Source organism: Medicago truncatula, chromosome 2 (assembly GCF_003473485.1).
Source record: "Medicago truncatula cultivar Jemalong A17 chromosome 2, MtrunA17r5.0-ANR, whole genome shotgun sequence".
NCBI classification, from domain to species: Eukaryota; Viridiplantae; Streptophyta; class Magnoliopsida; order Fabales; family Fabaceae; genus Medicago; species Medicago truncatula.
In genome coordinates, this window is record NC_053043.1 from 16,367,872 (window position 1) to 16,391,769 (window position 23,898).

The 23,898-nt window shown below is 32.6% G+C and overlaps 1 pseudogene; it reads left to right on the forward strand.

Moving 5' to 3' along the window:
• Positions 1 to 6,653: 6,653 nt before the first annotated feature.
• On the forward strand, positions 6,654 to 13,751 carry LOC11439671 (DNA-directed RNA polymerase I subunit rpa49-like; annotated as a pseudogene).
• The last annotated feature ends 10,147 nt before the right edge of the window (positions 13,752 to 23,898 follow it).

Sequence of the window (23,898 nt, forward strand, 5' to 3'; positions counted from 1 at the left end):
AAGGAAAGCAATGCGAGGGGTAGGAGTCTTGTTCAAAAAATTAGAAAACTTCTTCAAATGGAATGGGAAGTGAAGGTTAAACACTCGTATCGTGAAGCAAATAGGTGCGCTGATGCGTTAGCTAATATTGGATGTATCATGGAGAATGGGATGATGTTTTATGAGTCGTGTCCGACTCAAATTAACCATTTGTTAGCTGCTGATCAAGCGGGGGTTACTTTTCCGCGCTTGATTAAGATGTAATTTCTTTTTCCGGGCTTCGGCCCTCCCTTTCATCAAAAAAAAAAAAAAAAAAAAGAATAGGCAATTGGAGGGGGAGAGAGAGATCCAACATGACCTAATCGCCGCTTTATTCATTTTCTTTCGTTAATCAAACAACCTTTGCCAATTGTAACTCTCAAGTCACATAATTCTACTCGTATTAGTAGTCGTAAAGTAGGAATTTCACAATCCATCTAGATACGAACTATATATATATATATATATACTTGATGACAATTTATTACACTTATTAAACCGACCATCATTATCTTCCTAATGTTATATGTTGATGACATATTATTAATACAATTGTTAAACCGGCCTTCATTATCTTCATTGCAACAAATTAAGACTTGGTTCATGAATTTCTTTTCTATGAAAGTTTTAGGTGAAGCTACACACACACATATATGGCATAATTGCCCTTTTGGCCTCCTATTTTTTCAAAAGTTGCGATTTTGGCCCCCTAACTAATTAAAATACAAAACAGCCCCCTATGTATTGGACCTTTGACAGTTTTGGCCCCCAAGGCCAATTTTGACTCGGTCAACGCACACGTGGATGCCGCGTGTATTTTTTTTTTTTTTAATTATTTAAAAAAGTATATTTTTTAATAAAAGTATATTTTTTATTTTTAAATTTAAAAAAAATATATTTTTAAAAAAATATTTATTTATTTTAAATTGCCACATCAGCGAAGACCAAGTCAAAATTGACATTGGGGGCCAAAACTGTCAAAGATCCAATACATAGGGGGCTGTTTTGTATTTTAATTAATTAGGGGGTCAACACCGCAACTTTTGAAAAGATAGGGGATCAAAAATGCAATTAAACCTATATATATTACCCCGTCTATCCCATAATAAAGTGAATTTCTTTTCTATGAAAGTTTTAGGTGAAGCTTCATATATATCAGCCCTCTTGTCCAGTAATAATTGTCACATTTCTAAAAAATAAATTGTCTAAAAAAGATTGTAACTTTTTTTTAACAAGCCAAAATGAATTTTATAACCAGAAGTGATTCATCTCGCACAAGGTGTGCAAAAGAGAATCACTTAAAAACGAAACAAAAGTCAGTTCACTGGTGCCATAAATACAGACATCAAACTTTCACAACCAAAACAAAGAAGATTACATGAAAATACCCATACAAGACATAGGGTGTTGCCACTAGTCATGATAACTGAAGGCAAAAGAATGCAACCTAGCTTTAAGCCAGTGGAAGATTGATTGTCACTTTTTAGTTTCAAATCAAGTTTATTGTTTATTTTTCAGCTATACCCTCTAATTATGTGTCATGCTAACTTGTGCCCTTAACTTGTTCCTTAAGGGCACAAGCTAAGAACTAAAAAAGGAAATGTAAAATAAATTTTGTATTGAAAAAATATACTTTTAAACTTTTTACACCTTTAAAAAAGAAGTTAATATGCGTAGTTGGATAAAATAGTCATTCTCTTTCTTTTATGTATCATATTTTTCAATGTTTAAAATAGTCAAATACGATAAATATTGTGAAGTATTAAAAAAATATCAATTCTCTTTCATAAAGGTATAGTATAACTTTTTATTTTTGAGCCAAGGTATCTTTTTCTTTCTTTCAGGGGTAATAAATATATTTAATGACATTAGGAAATAAAGTTATGAATATGAACTAATTGGAGATAATTAATAAATACGCATACACATTTTTTTGACCAGAAAATACGCATCCACATTTTTTTGACCAAAAATAAAAAAAATATACAAACATAATATTCAAATTTTAAATGCGACTATTAATTTGTTTCTATCTCCTTCTTGTTAACCTTGGTTTTGACGGAATCCGTTTCTTGTTAACCTAAAGGCTTAATTTGATTCACTCAAGAATAAAAACATAATGGAGTAACAAATCCAAAGAAACTTCTTTGGCATCAAATATTTGTCTAATGGCGAAGTACACCTCAAACGCTTTATATATCTTTGTTGCCCTAATTTCAGTGTTTGCAAGTAAGTTTTTCCATTGAAATACTATATTTCTTTTTATTATTATTAGCAATCAAACTCGATATCCCAGAGTTTATAATATTACACACACTGTACATCAACCACATTAGCTATACTGAAATCAAATTCCTTGCATTAAAAAAGTTTGACACATTCAGGCATTTATCATATTCGTAGTTGTTGGGTCGAAATCAGATTTCAATTCAATTTTTTAACCTTTTTAAATAAACAATAACAACAAACTTGAAATTTGAATTGTTTGATCTAACAACCACATATGAGTCGATTGCATGAATCGGCAAACTTTTGACTGCAAGCAATCCTGGTCTTGCTAGATCCGATTAGCATATCCGTGGTTGTTGGATCGAAAACTCACTAATATTTCTTCCCCAATTTGATTGGGAGTACAGTGCAATCAATACTGGTGGGAGCTACATGTGCAAAAATTGTGGGTAGTTGTGCTACGATGGATTGTAAAGGTTATTGTAGAAAGCTTACAATAAGTGGTGATTCACATTGTCGTTACTACAACCTATGCACTTGTTTTTTCAATTTGTCACTACCCCCTAAAATTCAAGGAATACCAATGTGCAGTCTAGGGTATGGACTTTGCGACGCTAATTGTGATTCAAACTGTTGCGATGCAAAGTGTACTTCCGCAGAAAGAGTCTACAAAAATCCTTATGGGAAATGTACTAATATGGCTAACAAAAACTATTGTATTTGTTACTATGATCACCCTTGAATTGCTCCCAATCCTTATAAATTGAAATAATACGTACAATAAAAATTTGAGTTATTATAATTTTGAATGTATTTGAATTATTTTGTTTTTGTCATTTTTTTTATATATATATTATTTCATTCACGTTGAAATTCAGTATTAGATCTAATTGTAAACTATAAACAGGAATAAGATTATAGGAGCACAATCTTTAACACACAATTTTCAACACAATATTTTTTTATTTGTTAAACTTTGTTTGGGTTCCACGAAATTTATTTATCTTGTTTTGTAAAATTTGAAATTTTGATGCCATATTTAGTTATAATTTTAAATGTTTTGACTTTGCATACTAGTAAATTTGACTTTGACTAATATTTAAGTTTTGAACAAAAAAACATTAAATTTTAAATATGCTGTATTCATTTCTTGAAATCTTAAACATTCGTTATAATCAACTAATTTTTTCACATTCATTAAATGATTGATGTATCTAAATTATATTATAGTTGAGATGTACTAACTATTCAATGAATCTAAAGAAGCAATCTTTACTTATAAATGTGATTTGATGAAGTACTTTTATTCAAATCAAATAGGAGTTATAAATTTTGTACTTTCGTGCTATAGTTTCAACTTTGAATTTTTTGACTTTGTATATTATAGGAGTTATAAGAATTTGACCATTTAAATCCAAGATTTAATACTTTTAAAAAAATGCTCTCCATTTAATCACTCATGAAGTAACGCATATTCATTGCAATTTGATTTTTTCTTTAACTTTTTTTAATAAGTCAAAATGAATTATATTAACACAACTAAAGCAATTCCTTTAGCGCAAGGCGTAATGAAGATACTACTCCCTCCGGTCCTATTTACAAGAGACAGTTGACTTTTTAGATACATTGAATAATGTATGTATCTAGTCAAGAACCTAAACCAAATACATAAATTATTCAATGTATCTAAAAAGTAAATTGTCTCTTGTAAATAGGACCGGAGGTAGTACTAAATATACAAACATTCAGACAAGAAACATCACAACTGAGCTAGCCAATACCCAAACACATAAGGGGATTCGACCACCACATCCGAGTGCCAGAGACAAAAGAAACATGTTTAGCTTTCAGCCACCACAAGGAATAAGACTTTACTTTCTCTGGTAACTGGAAAAATAGAACATTAATGATTTTTAAAAAGCCCACTATTGCGTTCATTCCACAAAACTTAAACACAAAGAAGCCAAATGAGCTGCATAAAATATCGTCGCGCTTTCAAAGCACCTGTGTAATATATGATTTAGGTGAAATGATCTGAAATAACCTGAGTGTCCACTCCATCAAAATCAATCCAAGATCGCACCAAAGGCCAAAGGGAAAAGCAAGATGTACACGATAGAAATAGATGTTGAGCGTCTTCATAATGGCCACACCCATCCACACATAACCGCACCTCTGCAAAGATGACACCACGAGTCGCCAATTTTGTTTTTGTTGGAAGTCTATCACGCAGCAGCCTCCACGCAAAAATAGAAACCTTCAAAGTTACCTGCTTGTGCTAAATTAATTCTATGCATGGTGGAATTTAACCTTCAAAGTGAAGAATTTAACTTTTTAAAAGTCAAAACATTATTGAATTCCACATAAATATACTACTTTTAGTTTCTTTAACCATTGTCATGAAGGCATTAGTTAGCAAGACCCTTTTTCAATTACACTAAAAAAAAAAAACTGGTTGTTATGAATCATTTTAATTAACACGAGCTTGTATGGATTAAAAATAAAAGATGTTGGCTTATTTAAAAAGGGTTAAACAGGGACCAATATCAAGGAATTGGTGTAAATACAAGTTAGTTTAATTATATGTTTTTTTTTTAATGAGGTGGGATAAACTTTTAATGAAACAATATTTGAAATGATGAAAATGGATGTAAATTATAGAATCTGAAATATGCTTATTTATAAGCAACAACCAGAATCTCTTCCATTTCAGCAATTGCGAATTTTACTTTTAAAAACAATCAAACACACAAAGTAAAATATATATATATATATATATATATATATATATATATATATATATATATATATATATATAACATGTTAAGTAAAATAAAAAAATATAAAATACAACAAAAAAATCCTAAAAAAAAAAAATTATGGATTTTTTTCTGATAATATGAAAAATAAAATAAAATATAGATCTAAATGATGAAATTTTAGATTTTGAGAGGCGTAGCCCCATAAGAAGTCCCTTCTAGGGGGTATTGATCCTTTATTTTTTTTCTTTTTCTGATTTTCAAGGAAAGTTTTGGAGTAATCTGATCAAGCAACCCTAAAATGAGATTTTCGACTAGGACACGGTAGGAACAATTAACAATGACCTAAAATTCAAGGATGATCCTAAAGCTGACAATCTATGTTACAAACAGACTCAATATTTATGTTGATATAATTCGAATTATATAACCTGAATTGTTTTCCCTTGACTTCTTAGCATAAGAGGATATGTTTATAAGGTGTTCTAATATTATAATAATAATAATAATAATAAAAGAATGCATCCTATATTTGAATTGTGATATATCTCCTCAAACTTATGAAATATCAATAAGACCGCCCAAGAACTATATATTAATTATCCTTAAAATATTTAAACAGCTATGTATTCGTGATTATTCTTATCAATTTTTTTTTCTTCATTTGTATTACTATTTTAAGTACGTATTCTAATCAAATCTGTGCAACACACGGGTTATAAATCTAGTTAATAGGTAAAAGAATAATCACATTTCAATCCACTTACTAGTGGGAGTTACATGTATGTAGAAGGTTAATGAATGGACATCCATTAATTTATATATTCATAACACTCCCTCTTGAAAAAAATCTTAGCGAAGGAAAAAGAGTACAATATCCGGTATATCTATCTCATTAAAAACTTTACCAGAAAAATTCAATGGGACAAAACCATGATGAAGAGAAAAAGAGTGCAAACTATATATCTCCCCCTCAATCAAATAATCATCTACGAGACAAGATTAATATTTTGTATCGGTTGTTAAAAAATTATGCTTGGGAGTGACTTTGTGAAAAGGTCGGCAAGATTATAACACGAACAAATTTGTTGAAAGCTTATATCATCATTCTTCTGAAGATCACCTTCCTTCAACTGAGCAATGCACCTGGCATCATGTTATAAATGTTTGTTTCATTCACTATTTCGGAAGACAATTGCATGTTTCTTCTATGTGTTCAATCATTGACCTCAACCAAACACATTCTCGACTTTCTTTATGTAGTGCTAAAATTTCATATGAGCATCACACAAATAACCTACATTTCTAATATATCAAAGTAATAAATAATACTCCATCCGGTCCTATTTATAAGAGAATTTTGGGTCAACAAAAGTTGATGTATCTAGTTAAAAATTCAGTCCAAATACATTCACTTTTGTTGACCTAAATTTTTCTTATAAATAGGACCGGAGATAGTATATAGTTATCAGAGTACGTTTTTATGCTCAATTGAACTAAAATATGGTATTTCAAAACCAATTAGTTATTCATTATTTACTCCAATTCTCAAACATTATTTAAAAAAGAAAAGATTATTATATTCAAAAGATATAAAACTGAAAAATAAAATAAAAACAGATGATGCAACAGAAACATAACATAGAGGGTGTGATATAAGAAAATGTAAATTAGTAGATGTGTAAACAAACTATTAGCCCAAAAACCACGAAAAAAAAAAAACAAACCCTAACCCCTTAGAATATACCCACCCTCTTCCATCTGCCAGTTATTTCACCAGCTGCCGCTCACCGCCGGAACCCGCCGCCGGATCCATTGCTTGCCGCTAGAACAGTGAGCAACTCCACCTTTTTCTTTTCCTTCTGTTTTTTTAGATGACAGTGTAAAATCATTTTACACAGTTGGTGCGTATCCTAATTTATCCAACTTAACTTATTATTCTCATGTTGAAACTAAACCCTAGTTTGTTTCTCTTTATTTTCTCTATATTATGATGCAGCATAATGGAATCCCCTGATCCAAAATCCAAGAAGAAAGCCAAAACCAATAAGAAAATGGTTACTGAACCGGTTCATGAACCGGTTCAAGCTAAGATTGAAGTTGTCAGTTCTGATCCATCCAAAATGCCTCCATTTATTGGTTATTTTACTTCTGGATTTGATCCTGTTAAGAGCTCTTCCGGTACCGATGTTCAAGTGTATCGAAACAAGGTTATGCATAAGAGGACTGAGCTAGTTGTCAGCCCAGCTGGTTCCTCTGTTGAATTTGTTGGAACGAGTTATGAGGGAGAGGCTGTGGCCGCGGCCAGAAACCCCGCGACTTATATGCTTGGTGTCTTTGATAAGGAATCTCAGACACTTAAGATTGTGCCCATTGGTGGTAATAAGGTAAATTGTGAAGAAATTAGGAGGAAATAGCTGTTTTGATGATTTGGATTCACGGTGGGTGTGCCAGAATCATGGTGATCCACCATGATTTTACAGAAGCTACAGAGTGTAGCTTTTGGAAAATCACTGGATTGCCATGATTCTTACATACCTTCCGTGATACCAAACATAAACTTTAGTGTGTTTGCGTTGATTTGTTGGTGTTGTGTAGATATTCAGATTGGAACCAAGAGTTAAAGGTGTGGAATATAAGGATGCCGCCTCCGACTCCGATTAAGATGGTGGAAGAGATGACTGCGGAACAGTTGGCAGAGAAAAAGCGAAATACTGATGTTGCTTTGGGAACAAAGAAGTCAAAAAAGATGGTATATTTAGATTCATGCTTAACCCTTATTTGCTAGCTGTTCTAATAAGTAATTACACGACAACGTCCTTATTTCAATGTGATTTATTTATTTATTAATTTTTTGAAATTTTAGAAAATGATGCATGAATCTCAGCTTAGAGGTGAAAATATATATAATACAAGTTTATGGTTGGATTGGAAAAACACTTTAAACTTTGAAGTCATTGCATTTCACTTTTAACATTGCCATCCAATTGTTTATTTTATGATTTGACTTGCCCATTTTGATCACGGCAAAATACACCCTTCGTAGGATAAGAGTCTGCAACTTAATGCTGTATATTCAGTCTTCAAATTGGGCTTTATGTCCAACTCAATCTCGAGATTTAGCTCAAGAATTGCAAGGATTAATTTGGCCATATCTCTAGTTTATGTGTGATCTCAACATTATGAATTTGTTCTATTGTTGAGCTTGTTCTGTTTTAGTTGCAATTTAATATCCCAGTAGCTTTATTGAATGATCCGTTTTATTCCCTGGAAAGAGTTGCATTCCAACTTTTACAAGCCACTAGAATCAGGCCTAATTTGCCTCTACATCTCAAGTTTTGTTGCGTTGAAGATAAGCTGTCCAAAACTAAACTCTAGGAAATCTTACTTATTTTAACTCAAGAGTGTACCACCTATTAGCTTAATTGGAACTGACTCGTTATATAACACAATTCATTTGCATGAATTCTACAACTCAAACTTTGGGCAACAGCTGTCAGTTATGGTTTTCTCCTTATATCATTTCTTTGATAAAGAAACCATGCTAGAATACATATTTTATCTTGTGATTATTAGAAGGGGTCAGAATACATGACTGAACAGAAAAATAGGAGACATATATTATGCAATGTCAAACATGAGCTGAAAAATGGAAACCATAAGGTAAGATTTATAATGGTCAAATGCATCTAAAAGTCCTTTAAGTTTCAAAAGTCCCAAACAAGTCCTTTTAGTTTTTGAATCGTTTCAAACAAGTCCTATTGTAGATAGCATAGTTGGTAATTGCTTCCTTGAACTCATCTTTGGTACCAAATCTGGCTCCTAACACCCACTTAAAATTAGTCATCTTTTTAGGCATGACAAATGGTAGATAATGCTCTTTGTTGCTATCATCTAAATCATCACCATCATCCTCTAAAAGGACTTGTTTGAAACGATTCAAAAACTAAAAGGACTTGTTTGGAACTTTTGAAACTTAAAGGACTTGTTTGGGACTTTTGAAACTTAAAGGACAACTTTGGGACAAACGAAAAACTTAAAGGACCTTTAGATGCATTTGACCATTTATAATTTATAAACATGTTCATGCAGCAAAGCTTAGGTTTAATGTATCAGATGGGTACACTCCCAGTCTTGTTAGGAGCATAACCATGTTTTGTATAAGAACAATATACCCTACATCAGTGTTGTCAAATATTAGCCATGACGGATATCGGCGGCGGATTTTTGGAAAACTGCCACGACCTATTTGTGAAGGATGGCGGCGCCATGGCGCTATATGTTGGATATGTCGAGTTTTGGCTTTCCGCTGGTCCGACTCGTTAATTTCTTCCACCGTTGTCGATAACAATCTCAAAATCAATAATAATATTATTGATTCAGAGAAAGAGGATCATCAGACTCTTCTCAAGACCGAACTTGATCTTGAATGTGCCGCCTTTACTATGACTTAGCATGTGTCTCTTTTTCTTTCTGAAACTTTAGAGCCACTTTGATTTTTTTTTTTTTTGGGTCATGATTTAGCTCTAAATTAATAAATTTAGTTTATTATATTATTTTATGTGTATGGAAATCAGGTTTTATGAGAATAAAGGTAGGCAGGGTTGGTTAGGGTAGATAAAACAAGACAAATTTCTTTATATTTTGTAACAAACGATTTACTAAAACAAGACCGACAAGTCTGTTGCTTTTTTAACTCTTGTGAGTGGATTTTCAGGTTGAAGGAAATGAACTAAAAATGAAAAAAAAAAAAAAAAAAATAAATAAATTACAGTTCCTACCCCAAGACTGACAGTGTGCAGTTTTTGAGTTTTCACATTTTCACCCTGTCCTCTTTCTCATAGTTCCTCTGTTGAAAGTTTTAGTTGTGTGTGTGTTGAACTGAGCCGTGTAAGGGCATTTTAAGAAAGCCTTTAACTTGCCTTAGTTGTCATCAACATGATTTTCTTTGGTTACCTGTGTTTTTGGAGCATGTAGAGCTCTGCTCTGTATCATGGATTAATTAATGGTATATCATTGGGTCTCTCCATGGGGTTCTGTATAGACGCTACTATGCTAGTGAGTAGTGATTATAGTCTATGTCATCCCGCTTAGTGATTGTTTTCTTATTTCACTCAGAGGCTACAATTTTGGTAAACCATTTAAGACGCTTTTTTCTATAATTTGTACATAATGTGTTATCTTAAAACAATAAACCTGAGGACAGGTACTGACTTGCCCATTTTATATTTTGTCCATTATTTATTATTATGAAAATTTATTACTTAACCTATTTTAAATAACCTTTTAGCTAGTATTTATAGGTGAGGATAGTACTGTTGAATTTAAGTGATCGAGTCTTCTGTTAATTATCATTCAACTAGGTATACCTGATATTTATTGGAATTGTTCTAACCTAATCTTTGAATCTGTATTATTCTGCAGCATGACAAGCTTGCTGATATGAAAAGAGATGAAGAACCTGAAGCTAAAAAGAATTTGGACGAGAAAATGAAAAATGTTGAAGTAAAAGAAACTGCTCTTGCAAATACAGAAGCTCACGTTACTCGCCATATACCACCATATAATTCTTCTGCAACTACACCTCAGGAGGCTTATGTATTGGACAAAATTATCCTTGCAGAAGAATGGAATTACCTTCAAGACATTTATTATAGTTTGCAAAAGGAAGTAGCAGCAGACTTTAGTCTTTATCCATCTTTTATTCGCAACAGGATAAACAGATTAAAGAAGATTGAGGTACTTATACTTATACATATATAGCCTTTTCGCTTAAAATATACCTGTAGAGTTCGTAATTATTGGCCATTTGGAACCCTCAGAGTTGAAAATAATAGTTTTGCTACCACCAGTGATACTATACTTGCATATATTAATATGGAGTGGTGATAGGTAAACATACTTAGGTGGCATACCACTTTGTACCACCCTTAGGGATATGATCCCCTACTGCCTTTTAATGTCCTGTTGTGTGTCTTGTGAAATTCTGGACTGTTGGATTGATCTAAAGGTTGAGACGCAGAGGGAAGAGAAAATTAGAGGAGAGAGAAAAGTTTGTCCTATTCATTTTTCCTTCAATTTTCGTGGGCTTTATTTCTCAATCCTCTCTCTTCTTCTTCAACAGGTTCCATAGGAACCATAGCCACACACATAATCTTGGTCTTCAAACAAAATAATGTCTGAAATCATTGAGAAGCATATCAAGCCTTCTTCCCTTGACAATATTTTTGGAAGCAAAGTTTATGAATCACGCCTCCATTGGTATTGCTAATTGGACCCAAAAAGCTCCTCTTTGAAGTTTGAACAATGCATTTCTTCTTGTTGTATCTTGTAGTATTCCCATCCAATTCCAACACACAAACTAATTTCATTTGAAATTAAAAAGGGAATTTTGATTTTTGAAATTAAATTACCAATCAATGATTTTAACCAATTAGGGAGAGGAAGGCAAGAATAACTCATGTCATTAAAAAAAAAAATCTCTTTTCACTCTCAATTATCTCTCTTCTTCTGCACACACACTCTCTCCTTTCTCTTCTCGGACCGTTTTCTCTCTTTATCTCGCTCTTCCCCGACCAGCCCTCCACCTCATGGCCGCCGGAGACATAGATCTGAAAGGAAAAAAAAGGCCAGTGGTGGTGGTGGTGGTTAATGGTGATGGACGAATGGTGGAGATGGAAAAGAATGGGTTGTGGTTCGGCTATGGGTTACAACTTACAACTGAACGGCGGCAGCGACGGTGGTCTTCTGAGGTCTATCGAGAAAGAGAAAAGGAAACAGATTGTTTTTTTTTTTGAATAAAAAACAGTTATGAGAGAGAAGTAGTGGATTAAAGAGTGGGTGTGGTTTTGAGGTGAAATTACTTAGATGCCCATGCCACATAGGGTGGTACAAGAGTGGTACAAATAAAAAGGTGTCCATGCATATTTTCCCATTAATATGTAAGGGTAACAAAATGTTTTGACCCCTGCTCATTCAATATTTATTACAAGAATATATTTTATCAACATTTCTTGAATTTAGAAGATTAATTAAACTGTTATAGTAGTTTCTGGACCTGTTATTATTTTATTCTATTCTTCGTTATATCAATACTTACTTTGAAAGTAAAGGAAGCTTGGACACTTCAGAATGGCAACCATATCTTGTCATTTCTGTATCATACATGCATTCATGAGAGTTCATGAACTGTATGCCTTTTGTATTTTTTTTCACTTGCTATTTTTTTAAAACTTTCATGTGGATACGAATGGAAATGCACAGTATAGAAGTCTAGAAACGATCTTCTGTCAATAATAAGGTGGAGTCTGTTGAGGAAGTAGTTGACAAAATTAAGGTGTTGGCTTGACGTTGGTATCTTGGTAGGTTTGCAAAGAATCCTTGCTTCTATTACAAATGTTTGTGGGATCCATTGATTTGTCTGTCAGAGGTAGAAAATTTGCTGTTTCGAATTCCCGGGGCAGGTGTATTGCGGGTTTGTTAAGTTCTGATCAGATTGCCTTATCAGTTTCGATTTTGCCTACTGTTTGGTCATTCTGTTATGCTGTACTGAACAGTTAATTTGGCGACTGCTGTGTTGGGACTGGGGTGATTTTGCAGCTATTTTTCTTTTATCACCACAGTAGTAGTCAATCACTTAATCTGAATTTGTGTTGCTATTTTTCCTGCTTCAGGATGCAACGGTTTTGGTGTTTAGTGGTCTGTTGTGCCATGTTGTTTTTTTTTGGGCAGATATGGTGCTTATTGTTTATCTGTTTGGAGCTGGTGGTTGGGGTGTTTGGCAGTGATAGGGGACTGATTTTTGCGGGGTTGGGGTCTGTTTCTGCTGTTATTATCTGGCTGCACTTTTATTGTATCAGTTAGTAGGCTTGAGTTGAGTTATGTTTTTTTCATTGTTTTTTTGGATGTGTATTGGTTTTGGTTTCTTTCCTAAAATAAAGTTCTCTCTGAGATTTGTTGTTGCTGATTAAATTATGATATCCGTTGATATCCGTTGTGTATTTTTTCTATTTACAGGATGATTCCGAAAAGAAGAAGCTTTCTTGCATACTTTCATTCATCAATTATCTTGTCAAGTTCAAAGATCAGCACTCCATGGATGGTATTTCCTCTTCAAAGTTCGAGAAACTTCCCTACACTCTGTATCATAGATTTACAACAATGTTTGATGTTACTGAATCAAGAAGGCTGCCACCTGAAAAGATGAATCTTCTCATTTCTTATGTTTTGGTGCTCACACTTTTCTCCGACGATTTCCGCACCGACTACAGAGATATAGTAAAGGATCTAAGGATGAGCACACTAACGCTGAGACCAATCTTTGAGCATTTGGGTTGCAAATTTATATCCTCTCAGAAGGTTTCCTATGCCACACTTCCTATCCCACTTACATTTTCTCAGATAAAGAAAAGGAAGAGGAAGAATAAGAACAAGTTGTGATCACTTTTTGAGTCTGTTTTTGTTACCATTGACTGTTGCAAATCAAGTTGTTTATCAGTCAAGTGATGTCAAGTTTTGCTATCCAACCCAATGAGTTTTTGGATTCTCTAGTTTTTTTATAATATGCACGTACATTTCAACCATGTTACTGCTTTGTGTTTTGATGATTTTGGAAGTGATTTAATACACTAATTATAATTTATTTTATGAATCATCCATGAGATAAATGTTTGTTATTGGCCAATTAGTTTAGAGCATGTGTAACCTTTCTTTTCTCTTGTAATGAGAGAGTAATTCAAAACCAAAGGATTGGAATCTGCATCATGACATTTTCTTATGCTGGGCACTATAATTTCTTGAGTATTACTTTTTCCACATTATGGAATTCTTGTGCGCCCTATCTTTTTTCCTTCCAAAAATACCCATGTCTGGATTATGTTTTTCGAATTTTAAAATCCGGAATGATCTTTTTCCAGATTTTTTTTCATTTTAAGCTTTCAAATTTGTAAAATAAATGCAAATAAAAATAAAAAAACAGAAATAAGAAGACCAAAAGATAAAAACAAATCATTTTAAGAAGACAAAAATATAAAATAATGTTGAAGCTTTTTAAGCTTATTACATAAGAATCTAAAACTATTTCTAAGGGGAAGGGGGTAAGTTATACCAGTGGCTCCAGCCATTATCGGAGGGAAACAGAGGGGGAGGAAAGAGGGGGGATGGGAAGAAGAAACCAATGCTGGCGAGGGCACATGAGCCTCTAGGGAACAAGAGACCATGATCGTCAATATGACACTCAGACATACCAACCTCACACCCAGACTGTCCAACATGACCCCTAGATGAACCGCACTTCTTTGCAGCGCGGTTCCATTCCCATTGACCGTTCATACAATCCTTGAAAATTTCCAAAGATGCCTCTTTCTATGAAAGGCCAACGATGGAAACACATGATTGTAGAAGGAAGAGGAGGAGAGGGTGGGCGAGGTTTGTGTGAGAAGGTGAACTTTTGAAGCCTATTTATAGGGAGGGAGGGTCAAAAAACGTGTTTGAAGCCAATAATGCAGTCAAAAATGTGAAAAATGTTTGAAAAATGTTTTCTTTGTGGTACAGACCACCGGCCAAATGAGCCTGATGCAGTCCGAATTATACATGATTTTCGGAATATATCATCCGAATAAATACGATCCTAGGTGAAACAAAGGAAAACATGAGACTTTTTGTAGGGTGAGGGTTGGTTCGGATTTTATAATACGGAAAGCTTCAACATTGATTCTTATGTGTGATCCCCATTGAACCGACAGTTTATATGGCCCACAACGCCCAGATAACTCTAAATAGGGAGTCCTGTTTTCATTTCAAGTAAACTACACCAGGAAAAAAATCATGGAATATAAAATCCGGAACCCCTCAGTTCATTTTGGACGGTGGCGTTTCACCAATGGTTTGGATGGTTAGTGGAGTTTTAATGTCTTTTTTAACGGCTTTGATTGTGGAACACATTTTATTTGACTGTACTTATGACATATGATTGATTTAAGGCTATAAAAAGGCTTGGATCTTCAACAATTTCCTTCATTCTGCACTTCACATCCTTTCTTATTTTGTTCAATTTTTTTTAGTTTTTTAGGTAGTTTTTAGGTGTGTGTGTGTGGTGTCATGGTCATTGTTGACCGTTCATACGAGCCTTGCAATTACATTGCAGCTTATGTGGGGGTTATATAACGGTCAACAAAGACCATTGACATAAAAAAAAAAGACAAAAAAATTCATATCGGAATATTCCAGATTTTAGTTTTCGGAAAGCACTAACAATCTGGTTCGAAAAATAAATTCCGGACCAGAGGTATTTTTGAAATTTTTGCAAGGCGCGTGAAGGCAGCAGGGTGGGAAAAGTAACACTCTAATTTCTTTGATTTTCATAAGATGCATGGTGTTCAAGATGAATTTCATAATGAAAATTGTTGTATACTTACAGCTGAAAAACAGATGTAAAAGACGAAAAATCCCCGACGGCAGTTAAATGCCGAAGATTTCATCGGTAGTTAACTGCCGATGCGCTCTTGATACAAATCTGGCAGAAGTTCTCTCCGCCATTATTATTCTCAATCAATCTCTACATTTTTTCAAATCTCTCTAAAAACCCCAACCAAATTTATTCAACAAAATAACAAGTAAGTAATCATAGTATTAACTTACATTTTAGTTGTTATAAATGATTTTTTTTTGAGTAGATTTATTTTATTTTAGTTTTTAAGTAGATTTACATGTAAGAGTATATGATTTATTTTAAGAGTTGATATAAGTTAAATAATTTTGTTATATTTTTTTGCATTTTTATGATTTTTAGGTTTTATGTATAATTTGCACTCCAAGTGTTTGATAAAATGTTTGAATGAGTTTTTCATTGATTGTTTTTAATTTCTTATTGTGTAGATTTGAAGCAATGACCGATATGTTCGACGTTCATGTACAATTCAACGGTGGAGAACCTCAGAGGTTGAAGGTTCGGCACGTTGGTGTCACGTTAAGAGGTATCAAGGATCAACTGAGTGAATTTAACCAAGGAGTCAACCCCCGGGACACAAGGAGGGTGGAATACGTTCGGTATAAACGCCCAACACTTAACGATGGGAGAATATCATTAAGTTGGGTGGAATTAAAGAACGACGATAACGTGAGCAGCATGTTTTGGGAGCACATTCATGTAACGTTGCTGAGATCAACTAAAGATATTATCGACAGTTTGATTCCACCAGAAGATCGTGATTAGGTAGGGAATACACCTTCCAACTACAACAATTGTCTTACTCTGAAATGAGGTAATTCAAACTTGTTAAACGATAGTTCCCAAGCTTTCACCCGGCAGTTCTATTGTTCCATTCAAAATATTAAATTCTTGTTAGACTGGCTTAGATGAAGGTATTGAAGTGTCAAGGAATGCACCTCATTCTTTTGACATTTGAATACCATCATTTAAACCAAGCCTAACAAGAATTTAATCTTTTGAATGGAACAATAAAACTTCCGAGTGAATGCTTGAGAGCTGCCGTTTAGCAGGTTTGAATTTACCCCATTTCAGATATAAGACAATTGTTGTAGTTGGAAGGCTCTACCCGAATGTAATGTAATTTAATACATCTCCCTTATTCATTGTTCAGTATGCTAAAGACTCGCTTCATGAATGTCTTTGTATGCAAAGAACAAGGCATCTGGGTCAGGGTACGCACCAAGAAGTCTCGTGGCTAAAGACACTTCCTTCCACGTTTAAATATAATGTGGATTACACCATATTTAATAACAACTCAATTACTGGATTTAACTTCTGTTTTTTTGTTTCCTCAAGTGCGTTGTTGCTGAGCATATCAAAATATTTTATGTTCACCTCTAGTCCTTCAGAAGTTATGGCCTTGAGCTTATTTGAGGCTACTAATTGTGCCATCAATCGAGACACATCATCTGTTATTTTTTTAGTTTGATTGCAACTTTGTTGTTGATTCTGTTAACACCATCTCCATTCCATAAAACGAGATTAGAGATACCATTTGATGTAAGGATATATTGTCAACTCGTAATAATTTTATTGTGAGCTATGTCGGATGCAAGCAAATATGGTGACTAAAAGTATAAATAAAGCTACCTTATCTCATCTTAGCCCCCACAATTTTTATGATGTACCCTCTTATTTGTACATATTATTCACTAATGAAATGGACTAGTTTTTCCTTTACTAAAACAAAGTACGAAGAGTCTTGAATCCCTTGATCAAATGACCGGTTGTTTCACCGTTGACTTTTACGTATAGAGAAAATTTGATTGGAAGAGGAGAACTCACCTTGCGTGCCTCACATATTCTTCAAAAGTGAGTGATTAATCATTGTTAAAAAGTTATGGAAACTTCACACCTATAATATTGTGACAAAAAAAAAAAACTCAATTAATGCATTTTTATTGAAATTTAAAACTTTTAATTTCGTTGTTCAACTATGAAATTTTCTTAGGGTCCGTTTGGTTCAACGGAGGGGAGGGAAAGGGAGGGGAGGGAAGGGAAGATATATCAATTAAATATATGTTTGGTTCAAATAATGGGAGGGAAGGGATTTTAATTAAATATGTGTTTGGTTCATAAGGGAAGGGGAGGGATTTTAAAACCAAATTACTTTTTTATCCCTCTAACCTTGAAACAATATCAAGATCTTTATATTATTCACTTCATAAAAATTTAAACATGAAAACTCAGTAACCAAAAATTCCATAAATAATCAAACACAAAAGTTCTAACAAAATATTAGGTATTCATAAATATTAGAGCACTTCTAAAATAATCTAGTACAATATTAAAATATTTATAAAAAATTTATTGTTAGAAATTATTTTTAAAATATATTTATAAAAAAATCTTCTATTAATTTTATTAATTATGTTTTAATATATAATACAATTAAAAACTATAAAATAAATATATCAAAATAAAAAAAATATAAAAGCAGCGTTAGTAAAAAAAAGTGAATTCACGTAAAAAAAAATATTAGAAGACAAGAATATGCAGTTCTCATTAAAAAAAAAAATTGACATTGCCATGTTACAAAAAAGATGGTAATAAGCAATATAATAAGCAATTTTCTAATTTGGCCGGCTTTCCTAGAGCCACTCATTATTACCTGAAAGTAATCTGGTTCGCTTCTGTTTGGGTCATTTGGAAGGAAAGAAATAACCGTGTATTCCAAGAAACGGTTTGTGATCCTTCTTATTTAGCTGATAAAGTGAAGCTGAACTCGTTTATGTGCTGAAATCATCGCATATATCTTTTGTTTATTCTTATTATGACCAGTCGAAACACCCACTTCCCTGCATGGGTGTTTTTGTGTAGTTTTTTTGTAACTTTTTTATGGTGTTACTCTAAAATAGCACCCTATTGTTGTATATTGGTTGGTCGGTTTACCTTTTGCATGTCTTGTGCACGGTAAATCGCCATTGTTTATAATATATGTCTCATTTTAGTTTGTTCAAAAAAAAAATGTTGAAAACACTTAAATTTTTAATAAGGACGGTTTTGTTATTTAAAAATAAACATGAGGATACTTATGTCAATGTAATTAAAATTGCATTAACTCATCTCTCTTTCCATCCCTCCCCTCCAAAAAACTCCAATTTGAGGGGGAGCAATAAATGAGCTTAGGTCCGTTTGGTTCAACGAAGGGGAGGGGAGGGGAGGGGTTTTAATGGAGGGGAGGGAAAGGGAAGGAAGGGAAGGGAAGATATTTCAATTAAATATATGTTTGGTTCAAATGATGGGAGGGAAGGGGAGGGGAGGGATTTTAATCAAATATATGTTTGATTCACAAGGGGAGGGGAGGGATTTTAAAACTAAATTACTTTTTTATCCCTCTAATATTAAAATAGTATCACGATTTTTAAATTATTCACTTAATAAAAAATTAAACATGAAAACTTAGTAACCGTAAACACCATAAATAATCATACACAAAACTTCTAACAAGATATTGGGTATTCATAAATATTAGAGCACTGAGTTATAAAATATATTTATAAAATAATCTACGAAAATATAAAAATATTTATAAAAAATTATTGTTAGAACTAATTTATAAAATATATTTATAAAAAATCCCGCACAAAATTTGTTGATAATGTTTTAATATATAATATAATTAAAAAATATTAAATAAAAAAATGAGAACAACGTTAGTAAAAAAAAAAAAAGAATTCTTGTAAAAAAAATATTAGAAGAAAAGAATATGTGGTATACTTAAAAAAAAAAAAGAAAAGAAAGGATGATATAGGCATGTTAAGAAAAAAGGGTAATAAGCAATATATTGAAAACACTTAAATTTTTAATAAGGACAATTTTGTCATTTAAAAATGAATGTGAGGATAATTATGTCAATATAATTAAAATTTCATTAAACCATTTATCTTTCCCTCCCCTCCCCTCCAAAAAAACTCCAATTTGAGGGGGAGCAATAAATGAAATTATAAGGGATTTTGCTCCCCTTCCTCTCCCTCCCATCCCCTTCTAAAAATTGAACCAAACACAAATTTTTTAAAATATTCCCTCCCTTCCCCTCCCCTCCCCTTCAAAACCCGCGAGCCAAACAGACCTAGGGGAAAATTTAAACATCTTGTAAGGTGCTTGATATGTATTATATTATCTTAGAGTTTTTTTATTGGGTCTAACACAACTCCACAAAATTGGTTTGTGGTCTGAGGTTTGCCCCCGCTTATAAACACTTGTTTAGACAATCTCTTATATGATGTGAGATTCTTTAACAAATCCATTCACACATAGCACTATATATTCACCATCTTAAATTTATATTAGACCTAACTATATACATATTAAGGTTTAACCAGAGGTCTCTCAATCAACCTCACAAAAATGTACTTGTGGAACAACATTTCAGGAACCTTACAAAATCTATTGAAAATACATATAATATTTGTTTACCTAAAGGTCTCTCAATCAACCTCACAAAAATATACATATGTAACATTAGAGCTGTCAAACCTGGCCGGGCTTGCCGGGTTGGGCCGAAAAAGTCCGAAAAAAGTCGGGCTTGCACATAAAAAATTAGGTCCGTTTAAAACCGGGTCTTTTTAGCCCTAGCCCGACCGGGCCGCGGGTAGCCCATTTATTGTGGATTTGAATGTAATTTGTCGACAATGTCTACTTTAATATGTAATATTATTTGGCACATGATGGTAATTTGAGAAGTTTAGCATTGATTGGAATTTTTTAGTGTAATATTTTAATTAAAAGCTTTAAGTAACCGGGGTGACCCGAAAGCCCGTAGCCCGCAAAGGGACGGGCTTGGGCAAATATTTTTGAGCCCGTTTATTTTTCGGGCCTTTTTAGCCCAGCCCGTCATGCGCCGTCCCGACGCGGGTTGAGTAACCAACCGGTTTTGCATAAAATATAGAAAACATTACAAATGTTTCGAAATCATAGACAATTTCTCTAATACTTCTCGGTTTTGCTGGTAAAATCTACTAAAAACGACTGAAAAACATGTTAAGAATAACATAAGATGACCTGTGATCAGTAAGGACAATGCATTATAATATACAGGGGCCGGAACTCAAACCCTAGACACCTTGGTTATTCACCTTAAAATGTGAATTCTAGTCACTAGACTACCTGACAAACAACAAATGTACGGAACATGTTGTTAAAAAAAATATTGAAGATAATAAATACACATACTATACATCTCTTTGAGCTTAACTCAATTGATAGAGACATTGCATAAAATATGCGGGAGGATTCTATACAAAAAATATTAAATTTTTAAATCTTTCCATAAAAATATTTCTCCATAAGAAAAATACTAAAATGTGACTCTAGGCCATTGTTTAATGACACAAATATAGATATTGTGTTGAGAAATGGTGGATTCAATATTTTAGAAGTAAAATATTTTTGTTTCAAATGCAAATCTTTTATTCTGTATTTTCTTAACAAGTACCCTTAACATGACCCTCTCCACAAAACTATTAATTTTTTTTGTGTGCTTATAATGCGTAGATTTTAAAAATAAATAAAAATTTATTTAAAATGACATTAATGACAAATTTGTCTCGGAAGAGATTTGAACCATGCATGTATCTCTTAAAGTTATAAGAGCAAAAAGTTAAAAATACTTATTAATTAAAATGACACTAACTTTGAGTTGTCTCTGAAGAGATTTGAACCTTGTATATCTCTTAAAGTTATAAGAACAAAAAGTTAAAAATACTTGTTAATTAAAATGACATTAATGACAAAGTTGTCTCCGAAGAGATTTGAACCATGCATGTATCTCTTAAAGTTATGCATAAGACCAAATTTTTACCAATGAGATATAACCTCAAATGTATAAATGTCGAGCTTTTGATTGATTTGTAACAACAAAAACATTTTGGAGTAACAAAACCAAAGAAACTTGACGAAGAAATATTGTCTAATGGCGAAGATCTCAAATTCTCTATGCATCTTTATCGTCCTTGTTTCCACCTTCACAAGTAAGTTTCTCCATCATCTTGATACTACTTTTTCTTTTTATTTTACAATCTCGATATGCAAGAGTTTATAAAAATTTACAACACTTGCACACACTTTGCGTTAACCACATGCTCTATATCAAATTCAGATTTTCCCATAGTATTGTTTGACGAATTCACGTATTCAGTATATTCAAGATCAAACTATTCAAATTTCAATACAATTTTTTAATTATTTATTTAAATACAAAAATCAAATTTAAAATTTGGACCGTTTGATCCAACAACCACATATTGTCGACAATTTTGATCCCATTAGACCTAACTAATTTTCGTTTCATTGTTTATTTTTTCTTGCCCTAATTTGTGTGGGAGCACAGTGCAATCAATCCTAGTAGAAGCATGCTCAAGAATTGTGGGTAACTGTGGAGCAATGGATTGCCTCAAATATTGTAATAACCTTCCAGGAAGTCCAACCGGATCATGTCGTTACTTCAACTTATGCACTTGTTTTTACAATACGCCACCCCCAAAAACTCGAGGAATACGAACTTGCAGTGTTGGATTTGGCCTTTGCGAAAATTGTGATCTAAACTGTTGCAATGAAAATTGCGTTAACTATTACGCACATGAATACAAAAATATTAAAGGGAAATGTCTTCATATCCTTGACCCTGATCCAACCTATTGCATTTGTTTGTATGACCCTAAATGAATAGCTCCCAATCCTTATCTATGGAATAATAAATATAAGAAAAGTGTGTGGTTGGCTACATGGATCAAATTACGATATAATGTTGTATCAAACTCATTAACCTCTAAAAAATTTCTAATAATTCCTCTTATAGTTTTTTTAGGTCTTCATCTACATCTTTTGATCAAACTCTTATCTATTTGATATACTCTTCGACGTACTGCAAGATCAACAAATTTTCTCTTTACATGATCAAACTACCTAAGTCTGTTTTCTACCATCTTAATAGACAAATTCATGTAAAAAAACCTACTCCCCATGTGTCAAATTATATGTCAATTTTGTAATTACACATAAATTAAAAAATAAAATTAATTTTTTATAAAGAGTAAATATGAGTTATTTCAGAAAATTGTCCTATGTTGAAAAGGAACAAGAAGTATAAATTAAAAGAATTAAAAAGAGATAAAATAATAAATAGATGAGATTATTATATTGAAAAAAGACATTAATGATTTATTAATATTATAAAATGACATATAAAAACGACTAATTATTTTGGCTAGCATGTCATATGTTTCGCTGTCTACTATACAGTTTAATATTCTTTACTCTTTCTTTTTTCAATTTTTCAATTTTTGTTTTATTATACAAATAATAAATGATAATTTTGTGTGAAAAATGCCAAAATGACGTAATTTGAGTCAGAAGGAGTATTCAATGACAATTTTAAATGTTTGACTTACAACAATAAAATCGAGTCAGAAAGAATAATGTCTCTAATCTCATTTGATTTGATGGTGGCCGCATCCAGTCGATTATGGTTTTTTAGTGAGAGAGACTATTCTCCTTCACTGATAAAGATATGGTTTTGTGTCATTTTTTTTATCTAAAATCATTTGTCTCTATCTTTTTTTTTTTGGATAATAGTGTTTTACCCCTGTAATATAGGTCATTTCCGATTTTACTCCCTGTAAAATATATTTTTTTGGATCTCGTCCTTGTAATTTGATGATTTTTCGTTTTGAACCTTCATGAATTTTGATAGTATAAAATCGAAGATATGATAGGGGGCAAACCGAAATTTGCTCCAATTAACAGGGGGGTAAACCGAAATTTTCTCAAATTACAAGGGGGTAAACCTAAATTTGCTCAAATTACAGACAGGGAGTGAAATTTTCCATGAAGGTCCAAAACTAAAAAATCTTCAAATTATAAGGATGAAATTAAAAAAAAAAAATTTACAGGGGGTAAAGCACTATTAACCCTTTTTTTTTTTGTTGCTAAATAGCATTTTTGGTCCCTTAACTATTTAGGTAGTATCGCTTTGGTCCCTTAACTAAAATTCGATTTTTTTGGTCCTTTAACTTCTCTCCGTTAAACATTTTGGTCCTTTTTGTTAGTTTTAATTCAAAAACGTTAGGTTTTCTTCATCTTCTTCTCCTCCTTTTCATCTTCATATCATCTCCATCAACCTTTAACAACAAAAATCCCCAAAAAATTCTAGAAGAAAATGAAGAAAACCTAATGTTTTTGAATTAAAACTAACCAAAATGACCAAAATGTGTAACGGAGATAAGCTAAGGGACAAAAATAAATCAAATTTTAGTTAAGGGACCAAAGCGATACTACCTAAATAGTTAAGGGACCAAAAATACAATTTAGCCTTTTTTTTTTCTTTTCATTTCTTTCAATCTAAATAAGTGGTTTCCACATATTTAAAGTTTATTCTTTTGTGTCCTGTGAGCATAGCTCAAT